At 39.0% G+C, this 12,925-nt stretch overlaps 1 protein-coding gene and 1 long non-coding RNA gene across 3 annotated transcripts in view; one reads left to right on the forward strand and one right to left on the reverse strand.

Annotated features, from left to right (window-relative positions):
* Positions 1–2,900: 2,900 nt before the first annotated feature.
* Positions 2,901–3,748, reverse strand: LOC124859966. Its single transcript, XR_007036236.1, has 2 exons — positions 3,677–3,748; positions 2,901–3,504 (listed from the first exon to the last, which is right to left on the reverse strand). It is a non-coding gene; the product is annotated as an uncharacterized LOC124859966 (long non-coding RNA).
* A 2,799-nt stretch (positions 3,749–6,547) lies between these two features.
* The window catches only part of nlgn3a (neuroligin 3a), a 247,027-nt gene continuing 240,649 nt past the window's right edge, over positions 6,548–12,925 (forward strand). The window contains exon 1 of one of the 2 annotated variants that reach the window (XM_047353716.1): positions 6,548–6,905. The gene's annotated coding sequence lies outside the window, so the exon portion shown is untranslated. The remainder of the gene's footprint in view (positions 6,906–12,925) is intronic. The other variant, XM_047353717.1, reaches the window with a different exon arrangement.

A 12,925-nucleotide genomic window follows, 5' to 3' on the forward strand; every position in this document is an offset into this window, starting at 1 on the left:
ATCCTATGCTGCTTGATAATTTGACCTATTGGAAGCATATACAGGTCCTTCTCAAAATATTAGCATATTGTGATGAAGTTCATTATTTTCCATAATGTCATGATGAAAATTTAACATTCATATATTTTAGATTCATTGCACACTAACTGAAATATTTCAGGTCTTTTATTGTCTTAATACGGATGATTTTGGCATACAGCTCATGAAAACCCAAAATTCCTATCTCACAAAATTAGCATATCATTAAAAGGGTCTCTAAACGAGCTATGAACCTAATCATCTGAATCAACGAGTTAACTCTAAACACCTGCAAAAGATTCCTGAGGCCTTTAAAACTCCCAGCCTGGTTCATCACTCAAAACCCCAATCATGGGTAAGACTGCCGACCTGACTGCTGTCCAGAAGGCCACTATTGACACCCTCAAGCAAGAGGGTAAGACACAGAAAGAAATTTCTGAACGAATAGGTTGTTCCCAGAGTGCTGTATCAAGGCACCTCAGTGGGAAGTCTGTGGGAAGGAAAAATGTGGCAGAAAACGCTGCACAACAAGAAGAGGTGACCGGACCCTGAGGAAGATTGTGGAGAAGGGTCGATTCCAGACCTTGGGGGACCTGCGGAAGCAGTGGACTGAGTCTGGAGTAGAAACATCCAGAGCCACCGTGCACAGGCGTGTGCAGGAAATGGGCTACAGGTGCTGCATTCCCCAGGTCAAGCCACTTTTTAACCAGAAACAGCGGCAGAAGCGCCTGACCTGGGATACAGAGAAGCAGCACTGGACTGTTGCTCAGTGGTCCAAAGTACTTTTTGCGGATGAAAGCAAATTCTGCATGTCATTCAGAAATCAAGGTGCCAGAGTCTGGAGGAAGACTGGGGAGAAGGAAATGCCAAAATGCCAGAAGTCCAGTGTCAAGTACCCACAGTCAGTGATGGTCTGGAGTGCCGTGTCAGCTGCTGGTGTTGGTCCACTGTGTTTTATCAAGGGTCAATGCGGCTAGCTATCAGGAGATTTTGGAGCACTTCATGCTTCCATCTGCTGAAAAGCTTTATGGAGATGAAGATTTCATTTTTCAGCACAACCTGGCACCTGCTCACAGTGCCAAAACCACTGGTAAATGGTTTACTGACCATGGTATCACTGTGCTCAATTGGCCTGCCAACTCTCCTGACCTGAACCCCATAGAGAATCTGTGGGATATTGTGAAGAGAACGTTGAGAGACTCAAGACCCAACACTCTGGATGAGCTAAAGGCCGCTATCGAAGCATCCTGGGCCTCCATAAGACCTCAGCAGTGCCACAGGCTGATTGCCTCCATGCCACGCCGCGTTGAAGCAGTCATTTCTGCAAAAGGATTCCTTACCAAGTATTGAGTGCATAACTGTACAGGATTATTTGAAGGTTGACGTTTTTTGTATTAAAAACACTTTTCTTTTATTGGTCGGATGAAATATGCTAATTTTGTGAGATAGGAATTTTGGGTTTTCATGAGCTGTATGCCAAAATCATCTGTATTATGACAATAAAAGACCTGAAATATTTCAGTTAGTGTGCAATGAATCTAAAATATATGAATGTTAAATTTTCATTATTACATTATGGAAAATAATTAACTTTATCACAATATGCTAATATTTTGAGAAGGACCTGTATATAATAAAGAGAATTGGCCCAAGTAAAGAACCCTGTGGTACTCCACAATTAACCCTGGAGTTTAAAGATGATTTATCATTTACATGAACAAACTTGAATCTGTCAGACAGATAAGATTTAAACCAGCCTAGCGCTGTTCCCCTGATCCCTACAGCATATTCCAGCCTTTCTAAGAGAATATTCTGATGGACGGTATCAAATGCAGCACTGAGATCTAACAGAACCAGTACAGACACAAGTCCATTATCTGAGGCCATAAGAATATAATTAGTGACTTTCAGCAGAGAAGTTTCAGTGCTATGATGAGCTCTGAAACTTGACTGAAACTCTTCAAACAGGTCAATGCTGTGTATATGCTCACACATTTGATTAGCAACTATTTTCTCAAGAATTTTAGATAAGAATGGAAGATTGGATATAGGTCTGTAATTTTTCAAGTCATCTCGATCAAGCGAAGGTTTCTTAAGTAAAGGTTTAATTACAGCTACATTAAAAGCCTGTGGTACATATCCATTTACTAAGGATAGGTTAATCATATCTATAATGGGGCTGGTAATCAGAGGGAACACTTCCTTCAATAACTTAGTTGGGATTGGGTCTAACATACAAGTTGAAGGTTTAGATGAAGCTAATATTTCTGATAACTCAGGAAGCTCCACAGGATCAAAACAGTCCAAACACAAATCAGGTTCTGCAGTTATTTCCAATGTAAAGGTCTATAAGCAAACTTATGGTACCTGTGTAAAGATAAGACATTAAAGAATATTTTTCAAGTGGAACCAATATTGTAACTGTTACTGTGTCTGAATTATTAGTGATTAAACAAAGAGAAAATCAAATTTTTGAGCCTTGCCAAAGCTTTTTTCTAAATGAACATTGCAAAACACCATGGAAATCCTTTGGAAGTCCTAGAAAAACCCCCGGGTTGTATTTATCAACATCTTGACTATAAGTGCAGCAAATTTGGACTGAATCAGTTGAAGCATATTTGTTCCACAAAGGTTTTAGTGGGCAGTGTGCCAGGCGGAGCTGGGATTTTGGCACAATTTAGCCAAATGTGCCAAAACTGTGCCGAATGTGTTTTTTAATCTCATAATTGGGAATCTGGTCAAAGAAAATTGCTGATTTCCATTGTAAGACTTCCATTGCATATGTCATAGTATTTGATCATGACATGTTCTCTGCATATCATCAACATGTGCAATTTGTGCATAATATAAAATATAATGGAAATAAATCAAACTAAATTGTATCCTTTTATCTCCAACTGGAGGAATTTTATTGAAAAAAGAATTAGCAGTGAAAAACAAACAAATATGCATAGACAATTATCAATAAAACTTATATAAACAAATGTGCAAAAAAACCCAACCATCAATAAAAACTATATAAGCAAATGTGGAAAAACAATTAGCAATAAAAACTATATAAATAAACTTGGTGACCACAGGAAATTCTTGCCAGCTGAAATTGTCCTTTGCGCATATGAATTAGTATTACTGATTAAGGTCCGGATGGTGCTTGCACTAAAAACAGCTTCAACAGAGTCAGAGGTAACCATGATTTTGTGGTGTCAATTCTTGGTCCTGGAGCATGCCTCAGGGTATATAGGAGGTTGTGCCTAAATGTCAGGCTCACTTTGAAAGTTCCACTTGGCCTTGTTGTCATCACCAGGACTAGAGGTAGCCTGACTCGTCTGCCTCGAGAGTTGTTTACCTCTCTTTGTTGGCTTGGATGAGCTGCTCCTTTTTCTTGGGACAGAAGCTGCATTGCGTTTCATTGGCATTGAGGCACTTTGTAGCTGAAGGGCAGGTGCCTCATTCTCCTCATCTTCTTCGTCTTCTACACCATCATCACTGCAGAGTCAGAAGGGTACATGTTGAAGACGACATTTATCTAAATGAGATGATAAAAATGAAGTTGCATCTGACAATGACTTATAATAAGCTTGGGAACACAATGTTAACACTGTAATGACACATAATGTTTATTTTGTAACCATAATAGTTTGCAGAACAGACTTCTCACTTTGAAGAAGAAGATAAAGCCTCAACCAAAGTAGAAGAAGGCTGGGTCCGTTCAGTGCCAGATGATCCTGCCTACTCCTGGCTATAAAAATACACATAAAAAATGTTGTCCTACTTAAGACAGAAAATAATAAAATATGCCTTGCAGTGCTTTTGTTCTAAAGATGGGGCTAATATAACCGGTTAAATCAATCACAAAGAAAAATACTGAACCTCCACACAACCGTAGTTACACACGTAAAAAACGGTAAAGCATTGTTGAAATAGCTGACACGTAATGTAAAGCTGCTGAGCTGGGTCCCGAAAAAGAAGATCCTCAACTTTATCCACTTCAAAACCCACGCTGCTGTCCGAAGAATCTTCTACTTCGAGGTCACTGCCCTGCAAAATTGTTTCCAAGGTTTCCAAATTGTTCATTTTATTCTTCTGCGACATTATAATGTTCAAAATTCATGAAGAAAACACAAAACAATACGCAAGCTGTGTGCGTAGCAGTACGTAAAGCAAGCTGTGCGAAAAGCAAAAGTTACTACTACTTTTATAACCTCGGATACACCCGGAAATTACGTGACCGGAAAACGTCATATGTAGACGTACGATACGTCCCTGCAAAGGTGGGATTCTCTAGTTTCCATTAGTACCAAAAAAGACGGGTTGGTGAAAAGCATATGTGTTTCCTGTAGCAATTTACGTGTAGACACAGATATGCCTGAAAGACCCCTAAGGATCATCTTGTGTGTTTAAATTGCTGTAACACCAAAAGTATTTGTGAAAAACAAATTTTGTGAATTGCTTTGTAAACATTAAAGCCTCCTGTTGCGAGGGATTTAGGAAGAAAAAAAAATCTGGCAGTGTTTGATCGACTTTTAGAACCTGCAAAAAATGGGCATCCCTCCGCTTTTTCGGGCTTAACAGGCTAGCTACCAAGTTTATGATCAGGACCCAACTTGGGGTCATGAATCAACAAATGTGGGGCCTTAAGATCTTCAAAAATCAAACTTGATAACAAAAATGACTGTAGTAAAAACATATCAGTGCTATAAGTGTTACAATAAATAATATCCCTGCCTGCAAATCGATATAAAAGAACATTATAGAGGTTAATGGTGCTCTTTTTCTTGTCATTTTACTCATGTGTATTATGTGTATACAAAGCCTTACTAGCAATGCTAGTATTCTTAACTAATAGTCAGGGTCTCTTACACTGTTATCTTGTTGGTCAGAAGCAGAGTAGTTTGTAAACTATTGATGTAGGGTGTCATCAGACTGCAGCTACAAATGCTTTGTTTGAAAAGGGATTTTCCATCAGATTTTTGTTTATTTTAGTGTTCTGAAACAGCAAGGTAAAGATGATCATATAACTGTAAACATAAGTAATGAAGTAAAATATTTTTCTATCGCACCCTTCACAGGTCAAGAACCTCTATGTGCTTTATGCTAAAAATATTTGCATAAACAAGCTAGTTGCTTTTTTTCCCACTGGCACAGCATGCTTGGTCAGAAACAGCTGGAAGTGCTTAGTTAGTAAGTTCAATCCATTTACCATAATAGAAAGTTGGGGCAAGGCAGTGGCGCAGGGATAAAGCGCGACCCACTTACGGAGGCTACATTTTTCAACAACGGTGCCACAGGTTCGAGTCCCGGCCCATTAATTTTTTCTGCATGCCTTCCTCTCTCTCTCCACCCTATTTCTTCTCGGTCAACTTAGATGCTTTATCATCTAAGTTGATCTAAGCCACTAGCACCACAAAATAAAAAATAAAAAAAGCACGTCTCTTCTCTATGCAACTCAATGCAATCAGCTGTGCTTGCTTAGATAGGTATTTACCAACTGAAGAAATATGGTCAACCGTATCTGATGCAGATGGGCAATATGTCTGCTTGTTCAGGGCAGAACAGTCTCAGTCACGGCCTAAGCAATTAAGAAAAATAAAAAAAAAGTTATCTGTCAGTTGTGCTCAGGTTTTCTATTGCTTATATGTGAGTAGAAGCTCTCACTGTTGAGGACAGCGTAAGTGCTGTAAGACAATATGACTACACCTATAGGCTAAAACTGCTTTTCGGTTTTGACTTTCTGATTTGGTGCTTGTATTAAACGTTTTTCTTCACAGTTTTTTAAAGACCATCTGAACAGGGCACCTATACATGTTGGCTGCATCAAACTCTGAAGATTTACTAATTAGGTGACTTCTGAAGGCAGCTGGTTGTACTGGTTGATATTTAGGGACATCAGAGTAAACCAGGCTGAATACAAACAGACACCAGACTTTTCAGATTCTTATATGTACAATAACTTTAAAACCATGTATTGTTTTCCTTCCACATTATTGTCACAAATAATCCTGATAAAAAATGCACTTTTGTTTGTGGTTCTAATGTAACTCATGTGAGAAAGGCTATCAAAACTTTTGTACCTTTGCACTGTTGTCACCATCTCTTAAAAGTGATTTATTATTGGAAGGTAAGATGAAGTACAAAATTTACTGCTATGCTTATTAGGATTCTGAGTCGTCTGCTCAGCATGCAGGACCCTCTCCCTGTTCATTCATTAATTTTCTCTAGCCCAATAAAAACAAGTCTCCTTCCTGATCATAACTGTCATCTTTGTAAATATCCCATGAAATTTTTATCTTTATCTTAAACTTTGCTTCCGCTCAGGATTGAGACATCTACGGGAGACACTAAACAGTGACCCTGTGGCTTAATAAAACAAGGTTATATTTGACGAGTCGTCAAAGGAGGCAGAGCAGATGGACAGTGGATAGCTGGGCGGCACAAATCGTCCGCTCCTTTTCATGTATGGTGCGAGTGCCCTTGGTTACCTAGTAACTCTCTTTCTCCGTCTCCAGTTGGCGCTCCCGCACACGTCCGCTCGGGAAAGCGCGGCGCGGTCACGCGATGCTCGCGTAGAGCCTGAGAAGAGTGAAGGCGAAAGCGTCAAAACGCACCAGGACTTGGACGGGAGCTTCCCGCTGGAGTAAAAAAAATATGAACATTCCCTTATTGGCGTGGGAATCCGTTAATATGAGATCAAAAAGAGGACAATGAGAGCCGCGATCGCTTCGCAGGAAGGTTATTCCCTAAAAACACAAGCTTTGTGCAGAATACAAGGATAATTGGAGTACACAGACTAAAACAAGCAAGTGAAGATCCCGAGACGGTCAAACACAGTCCTGGCTTATTTTTAATTCTAAGAAAGACATGGGGAGATTTTCACCTCGGCAAAGCAGGTGAGTCATTTCAAAAAATACTTCAGGCTGTCTGCCTGCTTAGCTGAACGAGTCAGGAGGATGCTGTAAGATGGGCACTCGCATTTAAATATGACTTTCTGTTTTTTCCTCCAAGAAGAGTTGTATATCGCAGCGCGACGTCGAACCTGCCGTGCAGCCAGAGCACAGAACACAGTCTGTTAACGCTTGGCTTTTTAGACTTTTCATGTTAGAAACAGGGATTAGGATGCTGATGCCCGAAATTCATCTTTTGCCCAGATGTGCGCATGTTGGTTCAGACGAGCCACAGCTCGCTGTCAGCGTCGATGCGGTAAATTTAATGCTCTGTTGTCTAAATGTTCAGGGCACTTGTTACTTGGGCATAAAGACATCTTGTGCGTGTGATGGAGCGATGACGCGCAGGCTCTCCTGTCACTGCTCTGGCTGGAAGGAAAATAAACCAGACTAGATTTAAGGAATTTAGAACAAATGGTTAAAATTACGACTTTGGTTTTTGATATTCAGTTGGAGTTTGTGGCAAACGTCCTCTACAATATTGAGGAGATCCAGTCTGAAACAATTTTACGCATGGATGTCCTAATTCACTCACACACAAACACACACACACACACACACACACAAATATATATATATATATATATATATATATATATATATATATATATATATATATATATATATATATATATATATATTTAGAGAGAGAGAGATTCAAGTTTTTACATTTACTTACTTATTTGAAGGTTGCTCAAAATTTACCCCAAGTGTTTGAATTATATCTAATTTAGAGTCACTGAACAGAGGGCTGTGTAATGGTTGCATGCAATATTTGATCTGAAGTTCAGTTATCTTTCACAACGTATCTCTTCTGTTCGCCCAATTAAACTGATTATTTGACTTGTTCAATTCTCAGTCTTTAGATTCTTCTAAATTTCGCAGAAATTGCTCTGAAGAAGAGTCTATTAATCAATGCAGGCCTCGTATGTGTGTGTGTGTGTGTGTGCCTGAAAGTCTGATATTCCTGGAGACATGACACGCTCAGAAATTAGTGGTCCGATTGTAGTTGGTGGCAAAAAGGGAATAATTAACTGACTGAGAGTTTGATTTCCAAAGAGGGAAGAAGAGGAAGTGAAAAATGTCATACAAGAGTTGTCATGGTGATAAGTTGAATAAGCAAAGTGTCCCTGAAGCCTCAGCGTTTAGGAAATAATCCAGCCTTTTATTCGCCTTGCGCGGCACTCTCTTGATGAAAGAGGCTCTTAATTGGTGATGATAACATACACACATATGGAATTCCTGGTTTCTCTTGCATATATTTAAAAGCCACTGTTGGATTTTGCATGAGGAGTCCTTTTTTGTTTGCAAGCAAATTGTGTTCATTTATATTGTATGCTGCTCCACCATATCATGTGAGGGATTATGCATGCTACTGCTGTAGCTGCTTGTTAATTCTCTCTCTCTTTTTTGCCCCACTGTATTTGTATTCCAGCCCTGCTGTTTCAAGTTCCCCTGCTGTTTTAATATCCACTTTTCACTCTTTTTGTGATTCTTTAAATTTTTGTTCCCTGATGTACTTGAGCTGTGGAACAATCATGACTTCTTCATTTACAACAAAAAAACCAGATCTTTTAGTCTGAGCTGTGGGGGAATAATTACAGGGAGCGCAGCTCGCTGATGTTTTTAATTGCTGTAGCCAGATCACACTGGAAAGGCTGGGGCAATCAAGTTGTGGTCACTGTGTGATCACCGACAGGTGCTAACACACTCCGAGAGACAGACATTCATTTTAAATTGAGACATAGAGTCTTTTGTTTACCCATGTGAGTCTCAGGGCTGCCCAATAAAAGCTTCATAAGACTCTTTGTCTGCTGCAAAGGTCAGTGAGGCTTCCTCCTGACCTAATGTGAATACACCTTGGGTACCCCTTGGCCTGACTTAACATGGATGAGCCACTCACTGGTTTTTAGCCCGAGAGGCCTCTTGTTCTCTGCCTTCACTGTCTCTTTCAGCATGCATATGTTGTTGCTCTCAAATCCAGAAAAAGGCAGAGGTGTGCAAGCTTACGTCATCCTGTGTATATGCAGAGGAGCGCTGATGCACATATGAGAGAGACTGCACAGATCATTTGTGTTTTCTAATAATCTTTATTGTATTGGACGTGTTGCCTAGAAGAGGCAAGAGCATGAGCTGAATAATTTCCCAAATGGTTGTCTCTGACCTTCTGTAAATGTGTCTAATCACAACCTATTCCAATAGCTGCATAGGTTGTCATAGAACTGTTTTCACAATTAGTTTCACAAGAGGAAGACAGCAGTGAGTAAGCATTGTCCTGGTTACGGGGATCAAGGTAAACTGAAGTTTTAAAAAGTTCCTTCATCCATCATATTGTGTCTAAGGTCTCCAGTGCTTTAAATGATATGCCAGAAAAAGTGCCAGGTTATCTGGAGTTTACCTTACCAAAAACAAGTATGAATGAGGGTGCATGCTTGTCGACAAGGTCTAAGCTGAGGCATGTTAAGGTCTTAATGCAGTGCTTCGCTGCCCCAACATGTTGTTGTTCACAAACAAAATGGATTGTGATGGTATAGAAACTAATGCAGTGCCACCCATCACCCTTATGAAGGTAAATCAGTTTTAAAATTACAGTTAACATTACGCTTTTGGTCTACGATTTGTGCAGTCGCAACTGAATATAATTTGTTTCTTTGCATGTCATATCTTATGATAAACAACAAAACTAGCCATGAATAACCATAGAAAATCATCTTGCCTTTTTGCTCATGCAAACAATTTTTAAACATCAAACTGGCTTCTTTTAAATCGTTACAAGATCAGATTAATTAAGAATAATTCTGCCTATCACCTATTTACCAACTAAAATTAAGGTGATTCAGAGGATATCTTTTAATACCGCTGCACAATAACTGAAGTTGAGCTCTGACAACAGAAAACACAAAGCAACAAAATCTTGATGCACATTATTGTTGCAGAGACTTTGAATTACCTCAGCGTTATCTAAGGTGAATTGTGATGACATGGTTACTGGGATTTCCGGTTATAATGAAAATCAAGATTGTTTGGGTCAATACGGGGATCTCAAGCATTTAACTGGATTATTCCCCTGACTCTGGGAACTGCTCTTTTTTCCAAGCCTCCTTTTTTGTCATCCTCGTTTCAGCTTTCACTGGTTTTCTTGTTGACCAAAGCCTTTCTTTTCCTTCGTATTAGTTTCTTACTAAACTGAAGATGCCACAACCAGGCAGAAAATGGATTGGGCTTTCACATAGAAAAAATTTGTTGGCACTTCTGTTAAAGAGGTGTAAAATCCTTGATAATAAATTAATCTTTCATTGAAGTAGCATAATCTTATACAGAACTAGTAGAGATACACCCTATTTTAAGAAATGTTAAGAAATCACCTCTCGTACAATTGTTAATAACCCTTCTGTGAATATTTTGTTCAACTCCCTTTTGCCAGTAGCGTCTTCTCCTATTACATTTCTTAAGGCTGGAGCGTACAGAGAGAGAGTGAGATTACTGACCATTTCTTTTTGCACAATCTGTCTTGGTCTTCCAGAGTCATGGACCCTTTTATGCTATTTTATCTTTAACTCACCTCACAAATTTTCTATATGATTGCGGTCTGGGGATTGAGATGGCCAGGAAAGAAGGCTGATTTTGTGTCTGATGAACCCTTTGTATGTTCATTTGGTCATATGTTTTGATTTATTAAAATGCTAAAAGACCCAATGATGATTTTCCTGAATGAAGCCAACAGATTTGGATTTAAAATATCCTGCCATTTGAGAGAGTTTGTAATTACTTTGTGTTTTACAAAGTTTCATATGGGCTTAGGAAGCAAAACAGACCCACAGCATGCACAGTCTTTAACAGTGGACATAAGATGCTTTTCCAGATGTTCAACTTTTGTTTTATACTACAGACCTACAATTCTCACAGATCCAGTTAAAGTCCTGATAGACTTTATCAAATTCCACACATTCATATTTTTTGATAGAAGAAGATAAGAAAATGTTCTTGAACTGAGGAAGAATTGCTTTGTTATTTCAAATGAGCACATAGGCCTGTTTAAAAATAGTCCAGCTATGGCAGTAACTTGGGGAATTTATCTAAATGATTAAGGGAAATGTTTACAGATTAGTGCCAGAAGATTTACGTAAACCAAAAGATGAGAGTGGATTGGTTAGGAGTGGATTGGTTACAAATTCTCACATACACACCAGTATGACTTTCGATATATACACACAGAATGCATCTGAATGTTGGGATCTTTGGTGACGATTTATTCAGAATTGTGTTCTGAAAAAAAGTGCCACTGCACCCCAGTGAGCTGTGGAGGTTGTTTTTTTTCCCCCTCCATCCTACTCACTGTGTGTGGTGGCAAGATAAATATGGGTCACTGTCCACCCTAGCAGACTGTGGCTAAAAATATAGGCTTCAGTGTGGTTTTATATTTTTACCTCAATGAAACAGAAAGTCATGGACTACTAATTGGACATCCCTAGAATTTAAAAAACAGTAAAATGATAAATTTAAAATGCTTCAGTTTTATTATTTTTAGGGACTCTTAGGTGAACCTATGATTTTGTTAAAAACAATAATTTCTTAATGTTGAATTTTTGCCCTCCCAATAAATGTAGTCAAATAAAACTTGGCTTTTTTTCTACATTTTTCAGTGGGATTAAGCCGTTTCACACATTTTTCCTTGTCATTAAACGTGTGCATCAGTATGATGCATTTAAAAAAATTGTTTTTATTAGAATTAAAAGGCAAAGTTGTAAGTGAAAATCAAATAAAATTGAATGCACACTCAAGCTGAACACCTCACTTGTCCTTCACAGACAAGGCTGTGCTGTGACTAATGCAGGAGGATCAACTTGTCTCTTCATATTTGCTTGCGAGGATGCGCTTCTGTCATCTTCAAATCACACCTATTGTGACAACATTTCCTGAAAAACACAGAGGGGCTCTTCTCTGGTGTCATTATTAATAATGTATCAGACATAATTGTTTAAACTGTTGAAAAGATGGCGGGATTTTTGTGTGACTAACAAAGTGATTTTGGCCTAAGGCACAAAGAAATGCCTCAAGCCTGCTGCACATAACATATTTAACAGCGATATTACATTGTTCGTGGCCCAAAAAACATCTCCCCTGACAAACAGGTTTCTCTGCCAAAGACCAATGTCTGCTTAGTAAACAAGATTCTTTTGGACATCGCCTTTCTAACTACAAAGCAGATGTCACACAGTATGTCTCCGCTCAGTGTCTGCCAGAAGTTATCCACTTATTAATTATTTATTAATTAGGCTATTTACATGCAATAACACACAGCAAGAGCACGCTGGGTTCAAATCAGAGATTTAGCCAGACAGAGAGCCGCAGTAAGGGGCTAACTTTGATAGCTCTGCTTTAAAAATTTTACTATAAATGAACCATACAGAGAGAAACATCAACAGTGTTGGGAAGGAGGCAGTTCTCAAACGTACAGTCTCTCTGAGGCAAAGCTGTACTTTAGGCTTACATATGGTTAGTTTGTGATAAAGCTGAGCTTGTTCATTCATGTCATCCACAGAACAAAGAAAATAGCATCTCCTCTGGTGCAAGAATCCATTCACTAAGGCAGTATGTGCATGTTTGTTTATGTTCCTCCAGCTTTACTTGAAGAAATGACTGCACTTTGGTGTTACTGTGACTGTATGGTTATGACTTAAGGTAATACGACCAAGACCCCGGCATTAAATGCTGCTGGTCTGTTTTGGATTTGTGCAAAGTGTCTTTCAACATCAGTAATGCAATTGTGAGGTACCGAATTATGTGAAAAAAACAGCAAAGCCCACATGGGTTGGCAAGTCCTTTTGATGCACCTTTTCGTTTTACTCGCACTTATTGTTTAGTTTGGTTTAAGCACCATAATCATTTTGGTTTGGCTGAAAATGATTTTACCATAACTCTCTGTTCCATTTGGAAAAAGCACAAGGTTCTGTTTGCCCCTTTGG

The sequence above is a fragment of the Girardinichthys multiradiatus genome, chromosome 23, assembly GCF_021462225.1.
Source record: "Girardinichthys multiradiatus isolate DD_20200921_A chromosome 23, DD_fGirMul_XY1, whole genome shotgun sequence".
Classification (NCBI taxonomy): Eukaryota; Metazoa; Chordata; class Actinopteri; order Cyprinodontiformes; family Goodeidae; genus Girardinichthys; species Girardinichthys multiradiatus.